We start from the raw sequence: 25781 nt of genomic DNA on the forward strand, positions 1-25781 counted from the left end.
CATTTGGGGTCATATGACTTCTGCATTTCCTAAAATACCAATGGTTGAATTGTTAATTACGGAATAAAACTTACATAGAAAAATATACTCAAGAGGTAAGTCAAACCAGATTGGTACCTTCTTAAAAAAAAAAAGAGTTGGTCAGACTTCAACTACTAAACTCGAGGTATTTCAGAAGTTAAGAAGAAGAACTGGGCAAGAAGCAAGATGGGAATCCCCAAAGCTGTTCTAAAAACGGCAAGCTAGTGACACCAGTGACAGTTGCTAGAAGCGTAAAGGAAACCTTTACAAAATTGCTAGAGATTCGACCTCACTTGTTTATAGCGAGTCCTTCTCTGAGGGAAACGCTTTGTGCCCAGTTTAGATTTAGTGTGGCTACAGCAGTTTTAAAGTAAGTTTTTTTTATTAACCACAGCAGCATGTGGTAATGTTTTACTGCGGATAAGTCATCTCAGAAAGACAGATCCGAGGACATGGTATGCTGCATAATAACCAAACCTCACAATTTTCTGGCCCATTCTCCAGCCCACCCCGACACACACCCATCCTCTCTTAAAAGTAACTGTCTGCTCTTTGCAGTCAGGAAATTCTACAACAAGCCAGCCTGTGATCAAAGGCCTCTCCATCAGCTCTCCCCAGATACATAATCCACAGCTGGCAAAGACTCAGAAACATCCTCTTGACCATGAATAAATTTGATTTTTTGGACTGGAGGTATGCAAAATCATGTTATACAGCCCACAGTGATCATGCATTTGAAGATTACTCCTCCTTTCCAGGACAAATTTTCTCTTTCTGAATCTCGGTCCTGTTTCTGAGGTGTACCAAGACATCAGGTCTGAAAAATTAGAGGAGAATTTCCCATTGCCAGGGAAGACTGTCAGAAAAGCTCATGACTTAAAAGGAGAAAAGGAAAATAGAATTAAATTTGTCAATGTGTGACGATGCCAATAGGCATTACACACGCGCCCGCACACGCACAAACACACACAGTGCTAGGAGTCAAGTAAGCTTAGGAAACACTAACTGAAAGGTTTCTTTCTTGCAGACCTTCTCAGAGCCTTTAATATTGCCAATATGCATTATGGATCTCCAAGAGGGGCACAGTAGACAGATCTTCTACTTCAACTCTTGTTCATCTTATATGGCAAATGCTGTGTAGAATATACATGGCAACACACTAGAATGGAAAGAAATGTATCAAGATTAAACAGGGCTGTCTCTGGGTAATGAAGTTTACAGGTAATTTTAATTCTCTGTATCTCTAAATTCTCTATCATGAATTGCTATTGCTTTTACAATCTGAAAAAAGTTAAGGATGAGAAAGAAAAACTAACGTTTGAATCTATATTGTTTTAATATTTTTAAAAATCAGAAGTAACTGAAAGTGAGATTTTTTTCTTTCTTTTAAGAAACAGAGGTGCTTATTGTTCTTTAAGATTTACTGTATACCTCCAGTATGCCAGATTCTAATGTAGGAGTAATAAAAAGGAAGAATTTATTTTGATGATTCACTACATAGTGCCAGTAGCCTGAAAGAGGAAAAGAAACTCTTCAAAGGTCTTCCCACAATGAGCTAATAAATAAATTAAAGGCTGCAAACATAATAAAGATACTTGTACAATATCAATATAAAAATATATATTTATGCTATTGTGCTTTTTCCCCCTAATCATTTAAAAGATCTCCTTTAAATATAACCTCTTGATTTATTTTGTAACAGTACCCTATATATAAAAACTTGAATTGGAAATAAAACTTTATCAGTAGACCCTTAAACTCTATCATTCATTCTTTCATCAAGTTATTAAATGCTTATTACATACTGGGAAATACGTGATTATTCTTGGAGAATTCCATGAAACCAGGTCCTTCTTCATGATTAGTTATTTTAGCAGGTTATTAGCTAAATAAATCTAATACTATTTATAAAATTAGAAAGAGAAAAATTAGCATAGAGAAACTAAAGTTATAACAGACCTACGTAGCAAATATCTTATGATATGATCTGTTGCTTTGTCTTATTTTCAGTTTGATAATCATGGTAACTTGGACTATCCAGAAAAGTAAAACCAAATTCTAATTCTGGCCAAAAGAAAAAAATTTCAGTATGCTTGGTCCTAAGGCTTCCTACGTTTCCAGTTATGCCAGGTTTAGCAAAAGAGACAGGAGGAGCCAGGCATCAAAGTCCATCTTTAGCAATTCTACAAACCACTTACTTGTTAAGGCGTTTCTGTCCCCAGTTACAACCACAGTGACTCGGTTAAACTAGCAAAGCCACCTCTCCAGGTTCATCATGAACAAAAGAACTCTTCTTCTAACCCCTCCAGGCTATTCTTCCCATGGAATATTTTCAGACAGTTCTGGGAATGACCCCCTTCCTCTCAGCTAGGGGGAAGGTCAAGAATGGTCAACAGGACACTCTAATGTAGGCAGACTTTGGGACTTGATTCACCCATCAAGGGAGACAAAGAACATGCTTCTATTTATGTCATCTCCCAAGATGAGACCAGAAAATCTCTGTGTAGTCTCTCTACAACTCAAAGGGGAGGAACCCAGGGAAATTATGTCAGCTGGAAGCCCCAGTGTGGAAATTCTCAGTCCACCAGGTTAACCACAGCCAGATGGAAGGGCCACAAATAGGTACAAGTTCCTTTGCTTTGAGACCTGAATAAACAGGCCTAAATTTTGTGACTAGCCAAATAAGCAGCAAACTTATTTGCTCAGGGAAATTATATTGCCCTGCTCTAATTACAGCTCTGCTGGAACAGAGTTTCTAGAAAGTGCTGAGATTTCCTTCAATTTCACTGAGCAAGAATTCCAATGACTAAAGTGGACCCACAAAACCATATTAGAAAAGCCATTTAGAGGAATAAATATCCACAAATCAAACCAAAGCAAAACAAAAATAAACTAAGTCTACCATTTTTGAGTATTTACTATACACATATATTCACTAAATATGCAAGGTGTTTCTAGTTCACACTACTGAATTTGTCTTACGATGTCAATAGCAGCAAGAAAGTCTGTAAGACTAGCTCAAAAGGATTCCTAGAGAGCCTAAGAAACAAGGAATCCAGTGCCTCAGAAGTACAAATTTATTTTAAGACCGGAAAAAAAAAAATTGTTTTATAAGTAAGAGAAACTTGGGCCTGAACTCTAAATTTTGTGTTAATTGAATCAATGTTAATAAGTTCAAGCTAGATGGGGCTTCCTAAAACTCACTTGTTAAAACAAATAAATGAAGGCCAAGAAAACATACAAAGAGGAAATATTTTTGGGCCCAAAACAAGGGAGTTAAGAAATCAAACAGCACTATGAATAGGCACAGAACTATTGTTATGTCACCCACGAACACAGACATGAAATGACCTATGTATAAAAGTTAGCAAACAGTCATTGACATTGTACTCCAAGGCAAAAATATCAAAATAACCAAATGCTTCTCACACATGGGAGCCACATCTTAAAAATGAAAAGAAATTCAAAACAACTTAGGTGGCTATAAATGACAAAGGAAGCAGCTGCTGTTAAAGTTTCAAGTTTCTTAATAGCTCATGTCAGCAGCCACATTAAAAAATAGGGTAATTGTTTAAATGCTTGGGCACAACTCTCTTAAGCAACTACCCATGGTATAATGGGAAAATTGAGATAAATCTGTACATCAAGGGATACAATAGCATTAGGAGAAAATTGCTTCCCACTCTCTTACTAATTTAGCAGATAAGAAGAATGTGTCAGCCTCTGATTGGTCAGTATCTAAGCAGCGGGCAGTAATTTTTATTTACTCCCGTCTTTCTGAAGAATTTAGAACGCTTCTAATATTATTTGCTAATAATCATTTCTATTCATTGCCACCAGGCATATGTCAGGATAGAGGTGGGACAGAATACCGTGTGTGTCTCTTATGTTAGTTGAAACCGTTGCTGAGGAGATAGAAAAACAGAAAATGGGGGAAATGACAACATGTACAGAGACTATTTACTATTTGCTTTCTACCCTCAACAAAGTTTTGGCTTGACAATTTTTTAAAGAAAGCCACCTCTACATCTCAAGCAGTGATGCAAATTATCTCTTCAGCTAACCCCTTGCTCTATCAAGATGACTGATCACTCCATTCCTGGTAAAAATACATGGATAGGTGGGTAAGTCTGTGGGTAGCCAATCTTGAAGGCTGGCTACCCACAGGTTGGCTACACACACTGCTTGTTTTAAGAAAATATATGAAAATGTCCAATTACAAAGCAGATTAACTCAAGGGTGTCATTTACCTTACAAAATAAAGAGGCTGTTTGCTATAGTTTTTATCAGGTCAAGGGGAAGAGGGAACTTGAGAGCAAAGTTGTTTGTGGAGTTATTTTTCTAACAGTGGCAGCAGTTGCTGGGCCGTCCCATGAGAATCACCACGATGATTCTGTACGCATCACTCGAGTCAGGGGGCAGCTGGAGCGTCACAAGTGACTGTGACTCCTAAGGACACGGGAATGTCTTCACGTTCGGGGAAAATTAAAGGCATCGAGGCCATTCAAATCAAAGTTGTACCTAAATTCTTCCAGGAACATTTTAAAAACTAGGAAGGCAAGAAAAATAAAATATATTCCCTAATATAGCACTCAGATTATCATGCAACCTCTTTTATCTCATTGAAATGGAAATAGAAAACACAGGGGAAAAAAATGGGAAAAGGGAGGAGTATTTTGGATTCTCCCCCAATGCTCCATTCCTACTGTTTTGTTCTGTCCCCAAACGAGAAAATGACATCAGGAACGTGAACACAATGCAGCCACATGAGCCCTGATGAAGGCCAGGCTTTGATGAAGGAAAAGGAAGGAAGAGAATAGGCAAAATATGAAAGTCCAGTTATAAGGCCACGAATAACTATGCCCTGCCGCACATAACCCCTACGTTCTTAAACCATTCCTCCCAGCCAGCCTACAGAGGGAGCTTGAATTCCTGGGCCCCTGGTGCTGCCAAGTATCCCGCTTTTACTGTAACAGTCTCCCCATCACCACCCTTGTCAGCCCTTCCCACTGTAGCACCTTACCCTCGTGCTGCTGCCAGATTTGCTTCCTGACACGTATTTTCTAGAGCTCAAACGTCTACAGCAGCTCCCCAGGGTCAGGCACTATGCTAAGTGCTTTTCGTGCATTATCTCATTTCATCCTCACTACGGTACTATGAGCTATATTCTCATTCTTTCCATTTCACAGATGAAGAAACTGAGGCACAGAGTAGTTTCATAATTTACCCAAAATTACACAGCTAGGATACAGCAAAACACTCACAACCCCCATGTTTTAACACCAACAAAATAAAATCCAAACTCTCCAGCCTCGCCATCAAGCATCTCCGTATCTTTCCAGTCTTATTTCCATCTCTTCCCTTTCGTTTCTTCCTTACTACCTGGCACAGCACAATGTAGTCCTCGTGATGAATACGTGTTGACTGAATGAAATGTCCAAGCTAATGAATGATCAGTCAGTTTTTATTTCATTCAAACATGGTCCTTATTTTCAATGCCACAGGGAAAAAATTGTTTCAGCATCTTCCCAGGAAATCTAATCTTTGAACATGACACCAGGCAACAAAGAAATTGCACAAGAACGTGTTAGCTTAATTATTCATCTCCTCACTGTCAGCAAGGGCTTCCAAGCAAGGCAGCGGTAACAGATCTACACCCAGACGTGTTACAAGTCACACTAGGGTGGAGCATGGTTGTTGAATATGGGTCCCCAACCAAGGAAACAAACTCCTTACAATACATCCTTTTGTTCCTTGAAAGGAAATTTGTCAAATCTATCATAGGGCAATCATACTGGCAGTAGTCCTGAGTACGTAGAGCAAAATCAATTGCTTTATATAAATTAGGTTTTGCTTGGTGCCAACAAGTAGGATAAAGTAAAAACCCAAACTTAATTCATACAGTACTTTACAGGATACAAATCACTTACACATAACCTCTGACATCATCCCCATGGCAATGTTCTGAGGCCTTATTATTCTCCCCATTTGGCAGAGGAGGAAACTGAGTGCAAAGATGATGAGTAATGTACCCAAAACCACACAACAGACAAAAGACAAGAGCCCAAGTCTTCTCTCTCCAAGTCCAGCCTGAGGGTCCCAGGTGTGAAGAGCAGTTATTTTCTAACAGACCTTTCCCTCTACATACAGCCTCTTCCACGATAAAGAAAGGTTCTGCCCAACTCAATACAAGAGTCCAAGCTGAGGAGCAGAGGCACCCAAGAAGAACCAGGAAACGGCTGGCAACAGGTTTCTGCAGGCTTAAGACATTCACTCCATCAACTGTGCATGCTAAGTAATGGTTCTGGACGGGGTCTCTTCCTCCTCCTTGTCCCCCCTCCTCCTCCCTGCTCCCCAAAGTACCTGAACAACCCAGAAGCAGAAAAGAAGAAAGTAGCAACATCCACACTTGTCCCTCCTGGCTTCCTACCCAGTGCTGCAGTAAGAGCAGAGAGCAGAGCCTCATTACCGTCAACCTGGGGAGGGGGATGGGGAGGGGAACTGTGATAGTTAATTTTATGTGTCAACTTGGAGGGTGTGTTTGGATGAGATTAATGTTTAAATGGATGAACTGTGGGTAAAGCAGATTGCCCTCCATAATGCTGGTGGGCCTCATCCAATCAGTTGAAGGCCTGAATAGAGCAGAAAGACCAGCCTCCCCAAGCAAGGGGCAATTCTCCAGCAGACTGCCTTGGGACTAGAGCTGCATCCATTCCAGTGAGAGCTGCATTAGCTCCCCTGGGTATACAGGCTGCTGGCCCACAGTGCAGATTTTGGACTTTCCATAATCATGTGAACCAATTCCTTATTAAAAATGTCATATAGATAGATAGATAGATCATATATATATGGATCATTTATATATATATATATGTGTGTGTATATATATATATATATATATAAAATTGTGTGTGTGTGTGATATATATATATATATATATATATATATATATATATATATCTCCCATTGTTTCTGTTTCTCTGGAGAATCATGACTAACACAGGGACCAATTGGCAATGGTGGAACATTACGGGAGCAGATCTTTGCTACAGATGAAGAAGGATCTCTGGGATGATGAAAAGGAACTCAAAGCAGAGAGAGCATGTGGTGTCCATGTGGAGGGAAGTACTGATGTATATGTACTTTGAGGAATGACGGGGGGCAGGGGGGCGGTGCTGGAATTGAGAAAATTTTTGCTTAGGGAGAACTAACATTTTTAGTTATACAAGGAGAAAGTTTATTATTCTTGAAAATTACATAATATGTAAGAAAAGTGTGGTCTAAAGCTCACTTTGATTATAAAAATCCCACTAGAAAACACATTTGACAATTTTTATCAATTTAACCTTCTTACAAGAGGACAAGATTCACATTATGAAAGAGGAAGAACTTCCTTATTTTGCTCTATGTGTGGAATAATCAAGTGGCCACCAGCATACTTTTATTCAAACAGTATGCTGGGAAACAAAAAAAGTTTTTATGACAGAGCAAAGGGAAAACACAACTTCCTATTTGTTTTAGATATGTAATTTAAGCAAACACAACCATTAAAACACATAATCTCTTCATCAGCTGCACTAAAGTTTATTTTTAAACAGATATTCAAAATATTTAAGCCATAATCCTATCACAGCTGCAGCTGGATCATCAATTGTCGAGTTACAGGTTTACATTCATTCTCACCAAAATGTCTACATCACTACAGTATTTAGTAGTTTGAGAATATTTTTCATGTGGATAATTAAAAGCATCCAAGTCCACATACATTTCACTTTTATTATCAAAGTAGTTTTCAAAGATGTTTCTAGGCCCAAAATATACGATAGGTATTAACTAAGGTTAAATTCTAGAAGTATTCTTTCTATAATGAAAATCTGCACCTATGATAAAACACTAATAGGAGAATGCTGACTTATTTCAGAAATTTTAATCTACTCATGAAAAACAATTTCTTCTGGTGGCATAATTTAAAAATCACTACACTATACAATGACAGTTAAACTTATCTATCAGTTGGGATGTTTTCAGCTGCAAACATCAGAAAAGACAACTAAAATTGGCTTAAGCAATCTGGGCATTTATATCTCTCTCTCAGCAAAACCTTTTGAGGTAGGTTGTTCTAGCCTGAGTAGGTCAGTGGTTCAGTGATGTCATCCTTTTGCTCTGCATCTTTGGTAGTTGGTGACCACCCCCTTGTGATTGCAAAATGGTGGCAAAAGCTCCAAACAACACATCATCACACAAGAATGTCCAAAATAGGAACACTGGAGGCAGGGAGAGGTGAGGAGTATATACTCCCTGAACCTCTCTCTTTTTTATATGGGAGAAATTTCTTTCCCAGAAGCCCCCAGTCTTCCAGTAAATCTCCTGAACCAGAATGAAGTCACATGACCCCTTCTAAACAAATTTGTGCCAAATGGGAATAGGATTGCCATGATCTGCTAAGAGGTCTTCATTCATCCCCTGGGGTTGGGCACATTGCAGCCGGATGCCTGAACACAATTGGGATTCTGTTAACAAAGAAGAAAGCGGGATGGGCAATCAAGAGTCACTTCCAAAGATGGGTAAAGAATAATAGCTTATATTATTGAATGCTTTTAGTACCACTCACCTCATTATGTACTTTTTATACATTATATCATTTAGTTCTCACCAGTTAGAGGCCATTATCATCTCCATTTTCCAGATGAGGAAACCAAAGCACAGAGTGGTCATATAGTTTCTCCAGGTAAGTGATAGAAATAGGATTGAAATCCAGACAGTCTGACCCCACAGTCAGCAAAGGCTTGGTTTGGGTGGCTACAAAAATTTTAAAGCAGAAAAGACAACTGAGGTGGCTATAAAATTCATCTGGGGAGGTAAGCTAGTAAAAGGAGAAAAGTTTTAGGGGCTTCCCTGGTGGCACAGTGGTTAAGAATCCACCTGCCAGTGCAGGGGACACGGGTTCGATCCCTGGTCCAGGAAGATCCCACATGCTGCAGAGCAACTAAGTCCATGCACCACAACTACTGAGCCTGTGCTCTAGAGCCCTCGAGCCACAACTACTGAAGCCCGCGCACCCTAGAGCCCATGCACCGCAACTACTGAGCCCACGCGCCGCAACTACTGAAGCCTGCATGCTCTAGGGCCCATGTGCTGCAACTAACGAGCCCACGTGCTGCAACTACTGAAGCCCTCACACCTAGAGCCCGTGCTCCACAACAGGAGAAGCCACTGCAATGAGAAGCCCGCACACCACAATGAAGAGTAGCCCCCACTCACCACAACTAGAGAAAGCCCACGTGCAGCAACGAAGACCCAACGCAGCCAATAAATAAATAAATATTTTTTAAAAAGGAGAAAAGTTTTAAAGCCCTTCAAATTTCAAATAAAAAGCATCTTATTTCACTCTTATTTCACCCATTTTTACTGCATTAAGGCAAAGAAGGAAGAAAAATTATTCCAGCATTCCACTTTAGAATGCTCCTCTTAAAATATCTTTTATTTATTGCTAAAATTTTTTGTTTTAAACGTCACATATATTGCCAACACCAAAATAAAACTGTTTATTTCTTGATAATCTTTTTACATATTTTATTACAATATATAAATACATACATTTCATTCACTTTGCTTTCTTCCAAATCTTTTTCATTTCCAGTCTTCCTGAATATCATTTGGAATAGCTAAAAGAAAATTCCAATTTTATCTCTCGATTGTTGGCCACCTACATTCTTTCTAATTTTTCACCATCAGAAATAACAATACAATAAATGGGTTTTTTTCCTTATAGCTTTTTTCTTCTTTAGCAGTTTGTCTTTAGAATAGATTCCAAGGAGCAGGATGGCCGGGTCAAAGGGTCTGACCATTTGTATGACTTTTTACATCCACTGTGGATGGGCTTCAAAAAGAATTGAGCTATTAACATTGCTGCCAGAAATGTAAGAATGTACTCATTTTCTCAGGTCACATTAGCTTTGTTTTATTTATATTTGTATTCATTAAGTAGCCATAAAATGGTTTCTCATTATTTTTTTACTTCCATTTCTTTGATTTGGAGTGGAGCGTTTCCCCATAGGCGTGTTTGCAAGTATTTCCTCCTGTGAAAAACCTGCTCCTATTCTCTGCCCATTAATCTTTCTGGGTTTTAGTGCTGTTGTGATTCACATATTTCAAAACAAAGTTGGCTTAATTTCATTTCTGCAAACTGCATGCAGACTAAATGACTGGTTTATCTAGACTTACACTTGGGTGGACCCAAATTCCAGCTCGTTTCCCAGAACTCCTAGATTTCAACAACTGAGGCATAACTGTCCATCTTAGTGATAAAAATATGAACAAGAATGTTTCCACTGCTTATCTTTTCCCCAAGATACATATTAAGACCACTACACTCAAAAATTCTAAGAGTAGGATTAACATATATACATCAATCCTTGTTTTCATTGTCAACTACACTCTGCAGATAAAGGATTATTCTTTCACTATGGGGTAATAGCCTTTATAAGATTTCTTTTGTGCTTTTATCCCAAAATTGCTAGGTAGGTGCAAACTCCTAGGGGAAAAAAAAAACAGTATCTTCAGATTTTGTTTTCCTTAAGTATAAAAAGGAAAAAAAAACCTCCTCAAAACAACATATACAATAAACTCTTCAATCATCTTTTAGCAAAAAAGAAAAGGCATAAAAAGGGGCAAGGAAGGATAAACTAGGAGTTTGGGATTAACGTATAGCACAGGGACCTATATTCAATATCTTGTAATAACCTACAAGTAATGGAAAAGAATCTGAAAAAGTATATATATATTATATATAATATATATATAATATATATATAATATATATATAATATATATATAATATATATATAATATATATATATCTGAACCACTTTGCTATACACCTGAAACTAACACATTGTAAATCAACTATACTTCAATACAAAAAGAAAAAGAAAAAGCATAAGGCACATTGTTATAAACACTTTTTTTAGACTCTACCACTCTGCCTCTTATCTCCTTCTGTTACCTAAATATTTATTCTCAAACCAGAATCACTAAGAGAGCCTTTTAAAAATATAGATTCCCGCCCCATGCTCCAAATCTTCGGGATTGCAGCCTAATAATCTATACTTTTAAAATATTCCCCAAGTTTCCAAATATTTTAGCTGCAAAATCCTCATTTTAAACTAACTCTTAACAAGAACCATAAGGCTAATATTTAAATTGATTTTAAATCCTGCTAAGCAAAAGATCTGCATTTATTTCTGTAGTGCTTTGGAAAAAGCTCTTGAACGATAATTTACACTCTTAATTAATCTTTTACCTAAGAAAGAGCAGAGGCCAGAGACAAACATTTTTGACTCTCAGCCCTTTGCAAGGTAAGGTAAGGATCACGTGGTATCCAGGATCAACACTGGTACCAATTTACCCTCAGAGTGCTTCCTGAAGGAAGTATTCAGGAATCCTTAGTCCTATTGCAAAGGGTTTGTTATTGTTTTTTGTTTGTTTGCTTGTTTATAAATAACCAAAATCAACTTGTATGAGGGTAGCCCAACCATGAGTAATTTTAGTTTTTCAAACTTTTCCTTAATGTCATGGGAAAGTTACTTTTTATGCTTCAGGAGAAAATGAAAGGGGATTCGTAAAAAACCTAGGTGGCATTCCCCATTTATTCACTGGCTGCTTTTGAATTCTCTTCGCTGTCAGGCATTATTAGAATCTTATTCTAAGATGTCCAAAAGCACAGTGGATAGTTTATTAATGCCTTCAGTAATGCTGATTTCTGCATTATTCTATTAATATCAGTTATTCTATATGTATGTATTCCACATATGTATATAAAGAGAAACTTGGATGCACTTGAAAACCAGAAGAATGTTAATGCAGAAGCCTTCGTAAGTCAATGCTTTACTAACTCTCCAGCGTATTTCCACATAGGTATTTAAATCACAGAAAATCACTTCAGCTGCAGCCTCAGCTGGGTGGAGAGAAGGTCCTGTGGTTAGAGTTTTATCTTCTTTCTGTAGCCAAGAAAAAGAAAGTCACACTATGTTAGCTGGACTCTGAGGAGACAAGGGCAACACTACGTGGTCCTGCAGTCAACAAGCAAAAGGGTTAACTGTGGCCTCCTGAACTGACTCAGTCTTATTATTCAGCCTCATTCCAGAAACAATATTAATAATCAGTCTGGGGTTCCTTGCAAGATTAATGTTTCTGAGTTCAGCCACCCCCAGTGGGAGTATTCTCTACCCAATTCTATAATACTCAGGCTGCAAATCTTCTGGCCTCATTGAACTAAAACAGGCAAAAGCACTCAGTATCTTACTCCATGGTTTCATGTTAAGCTTCCAACTCCCGCCTGTAATCGGCCAGAAATTTTGGTGCCTCCTGAACTATTCTACTGAAGCATCCTAACAGCAGAGGAGCAGATCCCAAATACAAAATTAAATTACTCTCCCTTGGGGTTATCTTAAGATTTCTTGTATATGTTCCATCTTAATCTCTGTTGTATTTATGCATTTGCTTTAACAGCAAATAATGTTTCTTCTAAAACTCTAGGAAAAATGGATACTCCAGGAGGAGGAAGTAGATGTATTACAGCACTTCGTGTACCCAGTGGGGTGCACACCCATCAGATTGTCTGCCTTATTCAAAACGTTCCCCTTCCCAATTACAAACCACATCCACAAAGCAAGTTCCTGAGAGCCATTTGTGCAGTATGCTGCCCCAGGCCCTCACCCTGTTAACCGAACCACAAGGCCCAGGGGGGACCAGGAGGGTCCCCATCCAGGGAATGTGAGGAGATGGAGAGCAAGACGTCTCTCTCTTTGGCAGGAGCTGTAGCCACGTGTCCCCCTATGGAATCCGAGGAGACAAGAAATGTGGTCTTCAGAAAGGCAGCAAATGAAGAAAATACTCAGGGAGAAGCAGAGGTGCGAGGTAGAATGAAAATGCCACCTGGGTCCCCGAGATGTCCAGTCAGGGGGGCCACCCTTTCTGGAACTGCACTCCATCAATTTGGAAGCTTAGCCCTCTGAGTAGTTCACCTGAGCACACCACAGGGAACTCCAGTTTGGGAAACACGAGCTAAAGTGATGGAAAAGGCATCCCAGGGCCTCGTTCATCATAATGTGAATCACTTTTGCTGTGGGTGCGACCTTTGTTCCAACAGCAATTCTTTTTTTTTTTAATGTTTGTTTGTTTATTTATTTATTTATTTATTTATTTATTTATTTATTTATTCTTATTAGTCATGCATTTTATACACATCAGTGTATATATGTCAATCCCAATCGCCCAATTCATCACACCACCACCCCCACTGCACGCCGCTTTCCCCCCTTGGTATCCATACGTTTGTTCTCTACATCTGTGTCTCAATTTCTGCTCTGCAAACCAGTTAATCTGTACCATTTTCTAGGTTCCACATATAGGTGTTAATATCCGATATTTGTTTTTCTCTTTCTGACTTACTTCACTCTGTATGACAGCCTCTAGATCTATCCATGTCTCTACAAATGGCCCAATTTCGTTCCTTTTTATGGCTGAGTAATATTCCATTGTACATATGTACCACAACTTCTTTATCCATTCTTCTGTCGATGGGCATTTAGGTTCCTTCCATGACCTGGCTATTATAAATAGTGCTGCCATGAACATTGGGGTGCATGTGTCTCTTTGAATTATGATTTTCTCTGGGTATATGCCCAGTAGTAGGATTGCTGAGTCATATAGTAATTCTATTTTTAGTTCTTTAAGAAACCTCCATACTGTTCTCCATAGTGGCTGTATCAATTTACATTCCCACCAACAGTGCAAGAGAGTTCCCTTTTCTCCACACCCTCTCCAGCATTTGTTGTTTGTAGATGTTCTGATGATGCCCATTCTAACTGGTGTGAGGTGATACCTCATTGTAGTTTTGATTTGCATTTCTCTAATAATTAGTGATGTTGAGCAGCTTTTCATGTGCTTCGTGCCCATCTGTATGTCTTCTTTGGAGAAATGTCTATTTAGGTCTTCTGCCCATTTTTGGATTGGGATGTTTGTTTTTTTAATATTGAGCTGAATGAGCTGTTTATATATTTTGGAGATTAATCTTTTGTCCGTTGATTCATTAGCAAATATTTTCTCCCATTCTGAGGGTTGTCTTTTCATATTGTTTATGGTTTCATTTGCTGTGCAAAAGCTTTGAAGTTTCATTAGGTCCCATTTGTTTATTTTTGTTTTTATTTCCATTACTCTAGGAGGTGGATCAAAAAAGATCTTGCTGTGATTTATGTCAAAGAGTGTTCTTCCTATGTTTTCCTCTAAGAGTTTTATAGTGTCCGGTCTTACATTTAGGTCTCTAATCCATTTTTTTTTTTTTTTCATGTAATGTCTGAAACATTTATATTAACATATTTCCATACATATTTCCATACAAATACAAATATAAGATTTTTAGAAATTTCATGTAATGTCTGAAACATTTATATTAACATATTTCCATACAAATAACCCAATGAAAGTTTAGTATTAGTTGTTTTGTTTGTTTTTTTATACTGCAGGTTCTTATTAGGCATCAATTTTATACATATCAGTGTATACATGTCAATCCCAATCGCCCAATTCAGCACACCACCATCCCCACCTCACCACAGTTTTCCCCCCTTGGTGTCCATATGTCCATTCTCTACATCTGTGTCTCAACTTCTGCCCTGCAAACTGGCTCATCTGTACCATTTTTCTAGGTTCCACATACATGCATTAATATACGATATTTGTTTTTCTCTTTCTGACTTACTTCACTCTGTATGACAGTCTCTAGATCCATCCACATCTCAACAAATGACTCAATTTCGTTCCTTTTTATGGCTGAGTAATATTCCATTGTATATATGTACCACAACTTCTTTATCCATTCATCTGTTGATGGGCATTTAGGTTGCTTCCATGACCTGGCTATTGTAAATAGTGCTGCAATGAACATTCGGGTGCATGTGTCTTTTTGAATTACGGTTTTCTCTGGGTATATGCCCAGTAGTGGGATTGCTGGGTCATATGGTAATTCTATTTTTAGTTTTTTAAGGAACCTCCATATTGTTCTCCATAGTGGCTGTATCAATTTACATTCCCACCAACAGTGCAAGAGGGTTCCCTTTTCTCCACACCCTCTCCAGCATTTGTTGTTTGTAGACTTTCTGATGATGCCCATTCTAACAGGAGTGAGGTGATACCTCATTGTAGTTTTGATTTGCATTTCTCTAATAATTAGCGATGTTGAGCATCTTTTCATGTGCCTCGTGGCCGTCTGTATGTCTTCTTTGGAGAAATGTCTATTTAGGTCTTCTGCCCATTTTTGGATTGGGGTGTTTGTTTCTTTGATATTGAGTTGAATGAGCCGTTTATATATTTTGGAGATTAATCCTTTGTCCGTTGATTCATTTGCAAATATTTTCTCCCATTCTGAGGGTTGTCTTTTCGTCTTGTTTATGGTTTCCTTTGCTGTGCAAAAGCTTTGAAGTTTCATTAGGTCCCACTTGTTTATTTTTGTTTTTATTTCCATTACTCTAGGAGGTGGATCAAAAAAGATCTTGCTGTGATTTATGTCAAAGAGTGTTCTTCCTATGTTTTCCTCTAAGAGTTTTATAGTGTCCAGTCTTATATTTAGGTCTCTAATCCATTTTGAGTTTATTTTTGTGTATGGTGTTAGGGAGTATTCTAATTTCATTCTTTTACATGTAGCTGTCCACTTTTCCCAGCACCACTTATTGAAGAGACTGTCTTTTCTCCATTGTATATCTTTGCCTCCTTTGTCATAGATTAGTTGACCATAGGTGCGTGGGTTTATCTCTGGGCTTTCTATCTTGTTCCATTGATCTATGTTTCTGTTCTTGTGCCAGTACCATATTGTCTTGATTACCGTAGCTTTGTAGTATAGTCTGAAGTCAGGGAGTCTGATTCCTCCAGCTCCATTTTTTTTCCCTCAAGACTGCTTTGGCTATTCGGGGTCTTTTGTGTCTCCATACAAATTTTAAGATGATTTGTTCTAGCTCCGTAAAAAATGCCATGGGTAATTTGATAGGGATTGCATTGAATCTGTAGATTGCTTTGGGTAGTATACTCATTTTCACAATGTTGATTCTTCCAGTCCAAGAACATGGTATATCTCTCCATCTGTTGGTATCATTTAATTTCTTTCATCAGTGTCTTATAGTTTTCTGCATACAGGTCTTTTGTCTCCCTAGGTAGGTTTATTCCTAGGTATTTTATTCTTTTTGTTGCAATGGTAAATGGGAGTGTTTCCATAATTTCTCTTTCAGATTTTTCATCATTAGTGTATAGGAATGCAAGAGATTTCTGTGCATTAATTTTGTATCCTGCAACTTTACCAAATTCACTGATTAGCTCTAGTAGCTTTCTGGTGGCATTTTTAGGATTCTCTATGTATAGTATCATGTCATCCGCAAACAGTGGCAGTTTTACTTCTTCTTTTCCAATTTGTATTCCTTTTATTTCTTTTTCTTCTCTGATTGCCGTGGCTAGGACTTCCAAAACTATGTTGAATAATAGTGGTGAGAGTGGACATCCTTGTCTTGTTCCTGATCTTAGAGGAAATGCTTTCAGTTTTTCACCATTGAGAATGATGTTTGGTGTGGGTTTGTCATATATGGCCTTTATTATGTTGAGGTAGGTTTCCTCTAGGCCCACTTTCTGGAGAGTTTTTATCATAAATGGGTGTTGAATTTTGTCAAAAGCTTTTTCTGCATCTACTGAGATGATCATATAGTTTTTATTCTTCAATTTGTTAATATGGTGTATCACATTGATTGATTTGCATATATTGAAGAATCCTTGCATCCCTGGGATAAATCCCACTTGATCGTGGTGTATGATCCTTTTAATGTGTTGTTGGATTCTGTTTGCTAGTATTTTGTTGAGGATTTTTGCATCTATATTCATGAGTGATATTGGTCTGTAATTTTCTTTTTTTGTAGTATCTTTCTTTGGTTTTGGTATAAGGGTGATGGTGGCCTCATAGAATGAGTTTGGGAGTGTTCCTTCCTCTGCAATTTTTTGGAAGAGTTTGAGAAGGATGGGTGTTAGCTCTTCTCTAAATGTTTGATAGAATTCACCTGTGAAGCCCTCTGGTCCTGGACTTTTGTTTGTTGGAAGATTCTTAATCACAGTTTCAATTTCATTACTTGTGATTGGTCTGTTCATATTTTCTATTTCTTCCTGGTTCAGTCTTGGAAGGTTATACCTTTCTAAGAATTTGTCCATTTCTTCCAGGTTGTCCATTTTATTGGCATAGAGTTGTTTGTAGTAGTCTCTTAGAATGCTTTGTATTTCTGTGGTGTCTATTGTAACTTCTCCTTTTTCATTTCTGATTTTATTGATTTGAGTCCTCTCCCTCTTTTTCTTGATGAGTCTGGCTAATGGTTTATCAATTTTGTTTATCTTCTCAAAGAACCAGCTTTTAGTTTTATTGATCCTTGCTATTGTTTTCTTTGTTTCTATTTCATTTATTTCTGATCTGATCTTTATGATTTCTTTCCTTCTGCTAACTTTGGGTTTTGTTTGTTCTTCTTTCTCTAGTTCCTTTAGGTGTAACGTTAGATTGTTTGAGATTTTTCTTGTTTCTTGAGGTAGGCTTGTATAGCTATAAACTTCCCTCTTAGAACTGCTTTTGCTGCATCCGATAGGTTCTGGATCATCGTGTTTTCATTGTCATTTGTCTCCAGGTATTTTTTGACTCCTCTTTGATTTCTTCAGTGATCTCTTGGTTATTTAGTAACGTATTGTTTAGCCTCCATGTGTTTGTGTTTTTTACGTTTCTTTCCCTGTAATTGATTTCTAATCTCATAGCATTGTGTTCATAAAAGATGCTTGATATGATTTCAATTTTCTTAAATTTACTGAGGCTTGATTTGTGACCCAAGATGTGATCTATCCTGGAGAATGTTCCATGTGCACTTGAGAAGAAAGTGTAGTCTGCTATTTTCAGATGAATGTCCTATAAATATCAATTAAATCTATCTGGTCTGTTGTATCACTTAAACCTTGTGTTTCCTTATTAATTTTCTGTCTGGATGACCTGTCCATTGGTGTAAGTGAGGTGTTAGAGTCCCCCACTATTACTGTGTTACTGTTGATTTCCTCTTTTATAGCTGTTAGCATTTGCCTTATGTATTGAGGTGCTCCTATGTTGGGTGCATATATATTTATAATTGTCATATCTTCTTCTTGGATTGATCCCTTGATCATTACATAGTGTCCTTCCTTGTCTCTTGTAACATTCTTTATTTCAAAGTCTATTTTATCTGATGTGAGTATTGCTACTCCAGCTTTCTTGTGATTTCCATTTACATGGAATATCTTTTTCCATCCCCTAACTTTCAGTCTGTTATGTGTCCCTAGGTCTGAAGTGGGTCTCTTGTAGACAGCATATATATGGGTCTTGTTTTTGTACCCATTCAGCAAGCCTGTGTCTTTTGGTTGCAGCATTTAATCTATTCACATTTAAGGTAATTATCGATATGTATGTTCCTATGACCATTTTCTTAATTGTTTTGGGTTTGTTTTTGGAGGTCCTTTTCTCCTCTTGTGTTTTCCACTTAGAGAAGTTCCTTTAGCATTTGTTGTAGAGCTGGTTTGGTGCTGCTGAATTCTCTTAGCTTTTGCTTGTCTGTAAAGCTTTTGATTTCTCCATCGAATCTGAATGAGATCCTTGCTGGGTAGAGTAGTCTTGGTTGTAGGTTCTTCCCTTTCATCACTTTAAGTATATCATGCCACTCCCCTTCTGGCTTGTAGAGTTTCTCCTGAGAAATCAGCTGTTAACCTTATGCGAGTTCCCTTGTATGCTACTTGTCGTTTTTCCCTTGCTGCTTTCAATAATTTTTCTTTGTCTTTAATTTTTGCCAATTTTACTACTATATGTCTTGGCCTGTTTCTCCTTGGGTTTACCTTGTATTGGACTCTCTGCACTTCCTGGACTTGGGTGGCTATTTCCTTTCCCATGTTAGGGAAGTTTTCGACTATAATCTCTTCAAATATTTTCTTGGGTCCTTTCTCTCTCTCTTCTCCTTCTGGGACCCCTATAATGTGAATATTGTTGCTTTTAATGTTGTCCCAGAGGTCTCTCAGGCTGTCTTCATTTCTTTTCATTCTTTTTTCTTTATTCTGTTCCGCAGCAGTGAATTCCACCATTCTGTCTTCCAGGTCACTTATCCGTTCTTCTGCCCAGTTATTCTGCTATTGATTCTTTCTAGTCTATTTTTCATTTCAGTTATGGTATTGTTCATCTGTTTTTTTGTTCTTTAATTCTTCTAGATCTTTGTTAAACATTCCTTGCATCTTCTCGATCTTTGCCTCCATTCTTTTTCTGAGGTCCAGGATCACCTTCACTATCATTATTCTGAATTCTTCTTCTGGAAGATTTCCTATCTCCATTTTATTTAGTTATTTTTCTGGGTTTTTATCTTGTTCCTTCATCTGGTACATAGCCCTCTGTCTTTTCATCTTGTCTATCTTTCTGTGAATGTGGTTTTTGTTCCACAGGCTGCAGGACTGTAGTTCTTCTTGCTTCTGCTGTCTGCCCTCTGGTCCAACAGCAATTCTTAATTTAAAAAAATTGAGAACGAAGAGACGCCAAGGGCAGTAATACTAAATCAATAACCGGACAGGCTCCTATTTGGATAGAAATTAGGTATTCCTTCTTACCTAGCAAGAAGGAACCAATCTAACCTGCCTTGCCTTAAACTGTCATAGTTTTGGAATTGATAACCTATAAATTGTAAGTTGGGAGCATAAAAATTTAAAAAAGAGGAAGAAGAGCAGGCCTGTGTTTCGTCTTTAGCAGGACTATGAACTTCCCTTTTCTCCAGGTTGTTACGTGCTCTGCTGTTGTCAGCACCATCAGTGTGCAAAGAGGCTGCCCCACTACAGACTGCCACGTGTCCACCAGCACAAGAAAGCCAGAGAAAGCAGGGCTAGAGCGCTGATGAAGAGTAACAGTGCACCTCCTCCAGTCACATCATGGACGCCAGAGCAGACACCACGCTTGATGGAAGGACACCCACCAAACAGAGAAATGCTTCATCATGCGTCTGTGCTGTTCATTGCAGGAGACCTTTTAAATGGGTGGTTACTAAGTACAGTTTAAAAATAGTAAGGAATCTTAATCCATCTGTTCTAAATCAAGAAAAATGACTGAAGGAAATTCTTATCATATTCTTAATTTATATTTTTGTAATGGGGGCTGTCTTTTGTACACATGGTTTGAGAGAAAATGTATGGATGACCTATAACTTGAACCCATTTTCAAATCTAAAATACAGAGTCTTTGAATTCATACCACTTTTGCTTACTGTTCTAGACAGCAGAAAATAAGACAAATGGGGAAAGTAATTTAAAAAAGAGAGATTTCAGATGAAGAACGAGTTTCTAGCAAATGCCCAACAGTGGACCAGGCTGGACCAGGCTGGTTTCTAAATCACTAGGAGTGTGAACTTAAAACAGTTAGGACAGTTAGCCCCTGTCAGGAGCATCGGTAGAAGAGATTCCTGTTTTTCTGTGTCTTTAACTGTGTGCCTTTAAATGACACGTTAACTTTAAATCCAACATTTAGATATTCTCCACATATCAACAGTTTTACAAAAGGTACGTGTAGGCACAACAGAGCCAAAGGTAAGACAGTTTGAATACAAGCATCTATGTACAACAAAGTTAACAAAACCAAAGTGCATTATAGTCATTACATCAGGAAATAAATCAGCCTGGGGAAGACAAAGGGGAAATTATATATAGATAGATAGATAGATAGATAGATTTATATTTATATATATATATATATATATATATATATATATATATATATATATATATATATATATATCCTAAAGTTAAACATCTACCTTTCAGGCTCAAGTTTTCTAAAAAATACACTTTAAGACTCATTCTGAATGGAGATACTAATTGCTCCTAACTTAAAGGATTCTTCTGAGTATTAAATGACTTAATTTTTTGTTAAAAAAAAAACAAAAAAAAAACAGATTCATTCTGAAGAAGACATCACTAATCTCCTGTAGAATGGATTTAAAACAAAGGCCTAGGTGTTTCAGAAAATGGCACAGGAAAAGAAGGGGGTATAAGGCTCTGTACATCAATAACATATCGAGAAGCTCATATTCTGAGCCAATTATTTCCTATGAAATTTGAGCAGCCACATGCCCCTAGTCCAAGACTTCCATGTATCCCCAATAAACAGTGAACTGTGCTGTGAGGGGCTTCAAACCTTCTCAACTAAAGCAGAAACTAACACACCATTGTAAAGCAATTATACTCCAATAAAGATGTTAAAAAAAAAAAAAAAAACACCTTCTCAACCTTCTTTTTTTCAACACAGAATAAAGACAAAGACTATACAAAGAGAGGAAGGAAAACAAAAAAACTGGACTCATGCTGTGGGTGCCTCAGGAGGTGTAGAAGTCAGTAGATGTCTCCATATCTCAGAGAGCAGCCTGTCTTCATAAAAGTGGAGGAAAAAGTGAAAACATGAATCCAGCCCCTAAGAAGCAAGCACACCGCTTGCACAGGTTTAGGGTTTAAAATGCAGGTGCCTTGAAGATGAAACCCTTTTATAGGAACATATTTGCAAAAGCATCAGAGTACACCCAGAACTGTCTGTGAATGACAAAAGACTTAAAAATGACCACGGTTAAAGATTTGATGAAAGTTTATAATAGTGCAATTGACAAGGAAATTTCGTTTTTTTCTGAGATATACATTTTAAAGCAATAACTAGAATTATGACTTATAACATTATACCAGAACATATAAGATTTTTAGAAATTTCACATAATGAAATTCCTTTCATCATCAAGGAATTCAGAGAAAAGACTCTGACAAGTACAGGTTTCTGGTAACTGTACTGCTGAACTGAATGCATAAGCATTTTCAGAACTCTAATGAAAAACTGATGAACTCATAAAAGTGCTAACAAAAGATCAAGATGAAAAAAAACATTAATTACATGGGACTGAGTGAACTGATGAGGATGAGTATAATTTTTGTGACTTTCTGTTTGAATTAAAAAAAAAAAATCCCACAAGGACTCAGAGGCAAAGAATATACAAATCAATTTTCACTGCAAAGTAAAGGAGCTGTTACAGTGGAGGATTACTGGACTGAATGTCAATATTATGACATAGTATGAGTGTGTTTCGTGTTTGGTAATTGCAATCATTATTGCTTTTGTTGTGGTCATCCATTTACAATGCTTGGTGTCAGTCTATTTATCTCTTGTAAAAATAAAATACAGTGTGTGTGTGTGTGTGTGTGTGTGAAAAAAAATCACACATACACATGCATGTTCATATATGTAAAAAAAAAAAAAATGCAGGTGCCTGAGCTTAAGCAGATTTCGGGACTGGCTTGGAGGCAGCTGCAGTAACTGGAGATTTCTTTACAGTCGAGGTAGTCAGCTTTCTTTTAGGTCACTGTGCAAAGGAAGTCAGTTAGCCAAACATGGGTACCAATGTAGACCCAAAAGAAAGCTGGGTATTTGCCAGTTCAACATGAATCGACAATAGTTTTAAGAAGTATTCTTTTTAAAAAAAAAGTTAAAGCCACACAGAGAATATTTTTACTTGATAAAACTTAGAATCAACACACAATACTAGGCAGCTTTTTACTGATTATTATAAATCTTTGGGAAAAAACCGTCATGACTTTCTTCAGTTCCATTTTCCTGCTCTTTTTTTCTTTAGTATCTTAAAACACATTTTTTGCACAAATATTTTTTATTGAGGTAAAATATACATAACATTAACTTTACCAGTTTAAGCATTTTCAAGTGTACAATTCAGCGGCATTAACAACATTGTTATGCAACCATCACCACTATCTCCAGAATTTTTCCATCATCCTATATGGAAACTCTGTACCTATTAAACAACAACTTCCCCCTTGCCTCCTACCCCTACCCCTGGTAAGCACTATTCTACTTTCCATTTCTACGAATTTGACTACCATATAAGTGGGACGTTGCAATATTTGTCCTTTTCTGTCTGGCTTATTTCATTTAGCATAATGTCTTCGAGATTCATCCATGTTGTGGCATGTTTCAGAAATTCATTCCTTTTGAAGGCTAACATTCCATTGTATGTATATACACATTTTGTTTATACATTCATCTGTCGATGGACATGTGAGTTGTTTCCATCTTTTGGCTATGTGAATAATACTGCTCTGATCATTGGTGTACAACTATCTGTTCAAGTCTCAGCTTTCAATTATTGTGGATATATACGCAGAAGTGGAGTTGCTGGGTCAAATGTCTTCACTGTTGCGTGCGGGCTTTCTCTAGTTGCAGCGAGCGGGGGCTACTCTTCGTTGCAGTGCGCGGGCTTCTCACTGTGGTGGCTTCTCTTGCTGCAGAGCACGGGCTCTAGGTGCATGGGCTTCAGTAGCTGTGGCATGTGGGCTCAGCAGTTGTGGCTCAGGGACCGAGGATCGAATCCATGTGCCCTGCATTGGCAGGCAGATTCTTAACCACTGTGCCACCAGGGAAGTCCTCAAATGGTAATTCTATGATATATTTTTTGAGGAAATGCCATGCTGTTTTCCACAGCAGCTGTACCATTTTTACATTCCCACCAGCAATGCACAAGGGCTCCAGTTTCTCTGTGAGCTAACCAACACTTATTGTTTTCTGTTTTCTTTTGATAACAGCCATCTTAATGGGTACGAAGTGATAGCTCATGGTGGTTTTGAGTTGCATTTCCCTAGTGATTAGTGACCGTTCCAGTTTCTTTTAAATGGTGTTTCAAAATACGTCTTCTTATTTTGTTTCCGTATCTCTTTCTATATGACAGAAATGTAGTCACTGCTCTAAGTAGATAATTATGAAATGCTCTGGGAGCTCTGAAAAACTTCCAACACACTCAAACTAAGAAGCCAAAGCTTCCATTATCTATGTCTCAACCAGTGCCAAATCCCTGGGGCCTGGACATAAAGGGTACTTCCAAAAATTCCTTCCAGGTTCTTAAAGACTAGGTAAAACAGCCTTAAGCACAGTCCTCCTATATTGCCAATAATGTCTTTGTTGTCAAGGAGATTAACTAGCTAGCTGAGTGCGTGGAAAGCAGGATGGTCCCAGGGCTCTGGGGTCAGGAGGCTGGTGCGCTGAGTCAGGTACTGCTGCTGCTACCCGAGGCCTTAGCTGATCAGCTCCTGCTCATGCATGCACACGCGTGTGTTCACGTGTGCACACATGCATTCTCTGGCACCCCTCCCAAAGCCACAGCCTAACAACACAACCCAGCAATAGATTCAACATCCTCATTATAAAAGTAACTTCGTAAACCTGAGACGCAAAGACAAATTCAGGCACTTAAAAGATCTTGGAATTAAAAGTCCTGCTGTGAGATAACTCCTTGTGAAATTCTCTGGATCTGGGTCTCTCTTTGTCTAGCCTGCCATGACTTTGCAAATCCTATAAATAATCTGTCTTTCCCTTCTCCATCTAAGCTAACCTAACTGTCTTTAGGCTGCCTGAGAAAATTTCCCTTTCAAATCTTTTCTCTTCCTTTTTTTTTAATTAAACTGTCCTCCAATTCACAGTCTTTAATTCCACGGGCAACATGCATATGCTGCAGACCCCTGTGTGCTAGGGGCTGAGCTTGGTGCTGGTGATACCATGACGCAAGCAGCAAGGACTCTCCATGGAGGATGTCTGCCTTCTCTGGGTTCCTACTTTACCTAAAATCCTGAAGTATCTCTGGGGGCTTATAACCACTCTTTGTTCATCTATAAACAGAGGGTCACTTACTATAACTCATTGAAAAATAATGTGGTGCAATAAAAAGCCCATGCAGCCTTATAGGTCCTTGTGCAAAATCAAGCATCTCCGTGGCCTCCCCAGAAAAATGGTAATAATACCTTTCCTGGAAGCAGAGACCTGAACCAAACAGTCTTTTAAAAGGAAATTCATCAAAGGCTTTCTTGGTAAGAACAACAACAATCAAAAAGAAATAGACAGTCTTTTCTAAAAACTTTCACCCTAAGTCTCTATGCTAAACAGGAAACTTTGATGACAGCTGATACCCTGTCTCTTCCGTAGTAGCTGTCATTACCACTGAGTCTCCTGAAGAAGGTTTAAGGTGGAGTGACAACAAGGGACCCTAGAGACGCTGAAACTTCACGGCCAAGCCAAAGACCAGAACAAAGCTGGAGACACAATATATACTACTACTAAGCCAGCAAGAACATTTGCCTCATATTAAAAAAGAGACAAGGCCTGCTAACTTTTCATAGATGGCCAGAAGAGAGAGCCTGCAAGTCTAGTTCACCCTTATGAGGAAAACAGAATCTGAAGCTCAGATGTCAAAATCACCTTTGCTGTGTGTGATGAAATAAGAGAAAACCCAAGGGCAAAACGCAAACACGCATACAACTAGGAATCTCAGCTAAAAATCTATAATATATGGTATGTGCCAGGCTTTGCAGTAAGAATTTAGGTATCAGCAACGGTTCACTTCCTACCAACAAGAACAAAATATTCATGTACTTTTATACAAACCAACCTTCCTGACCATACAGTAGTTCCCTCTGATAGAGCATTCTGGGCAGAGAGCAGGAGGCAAAATCCAGACAGGAAGTAGCCAGAAAGAAGAAATGGCAGAGCTTTCTGGCACTATCTTCTTGTAGAAAAACAAGAAACATCACTCTTATATTTTAATAAAATTATTTTAGAACCCAGACCCTAAAATTACGTATTAATATGGTTACTCACAGGGGGT

The 25781-nt window shown here is 38.1% G+C and overlaps 1 protein-coding gene and 1 pseudogene across 3 annotated transcripts in view; one reads left to right on the forward strand and one right to left on the reverse strand.

The window, feature by feature from the left end:
- The window catches only part of ANKRD44 (ankyrin repeat domain 44), a 325415-nt gene that overhangs the window by 257042 nt on the left and 42592 nt on the right, over positions 1-25781 (reverse strand). The window lies entirely within an intron of this gene.
- Positions 1-25781, forward strand: part of LOC309663329 (eukaryotic peptide chain release factor subunit 1 pseudogene) — a 79347-nt pseudogene that overhangs the window by 4641 nt on the left and 48925 nt on the right. The gene's annotated exons all lie outside the window — the stretch shown is intronic.

This window comes from Balaenoptera physalus, assembly GCF_965194825.1.
Source record: "Balaenoptera physalus genome assembly, chromosome: 6".
Classification (NCBI taxonomy): Eukaryota; Metazoa; Chordata; class Mammalia; order Artiodactyla; family Balaenopteridae; genus Balaenoptera; species Balaenoptera physalus.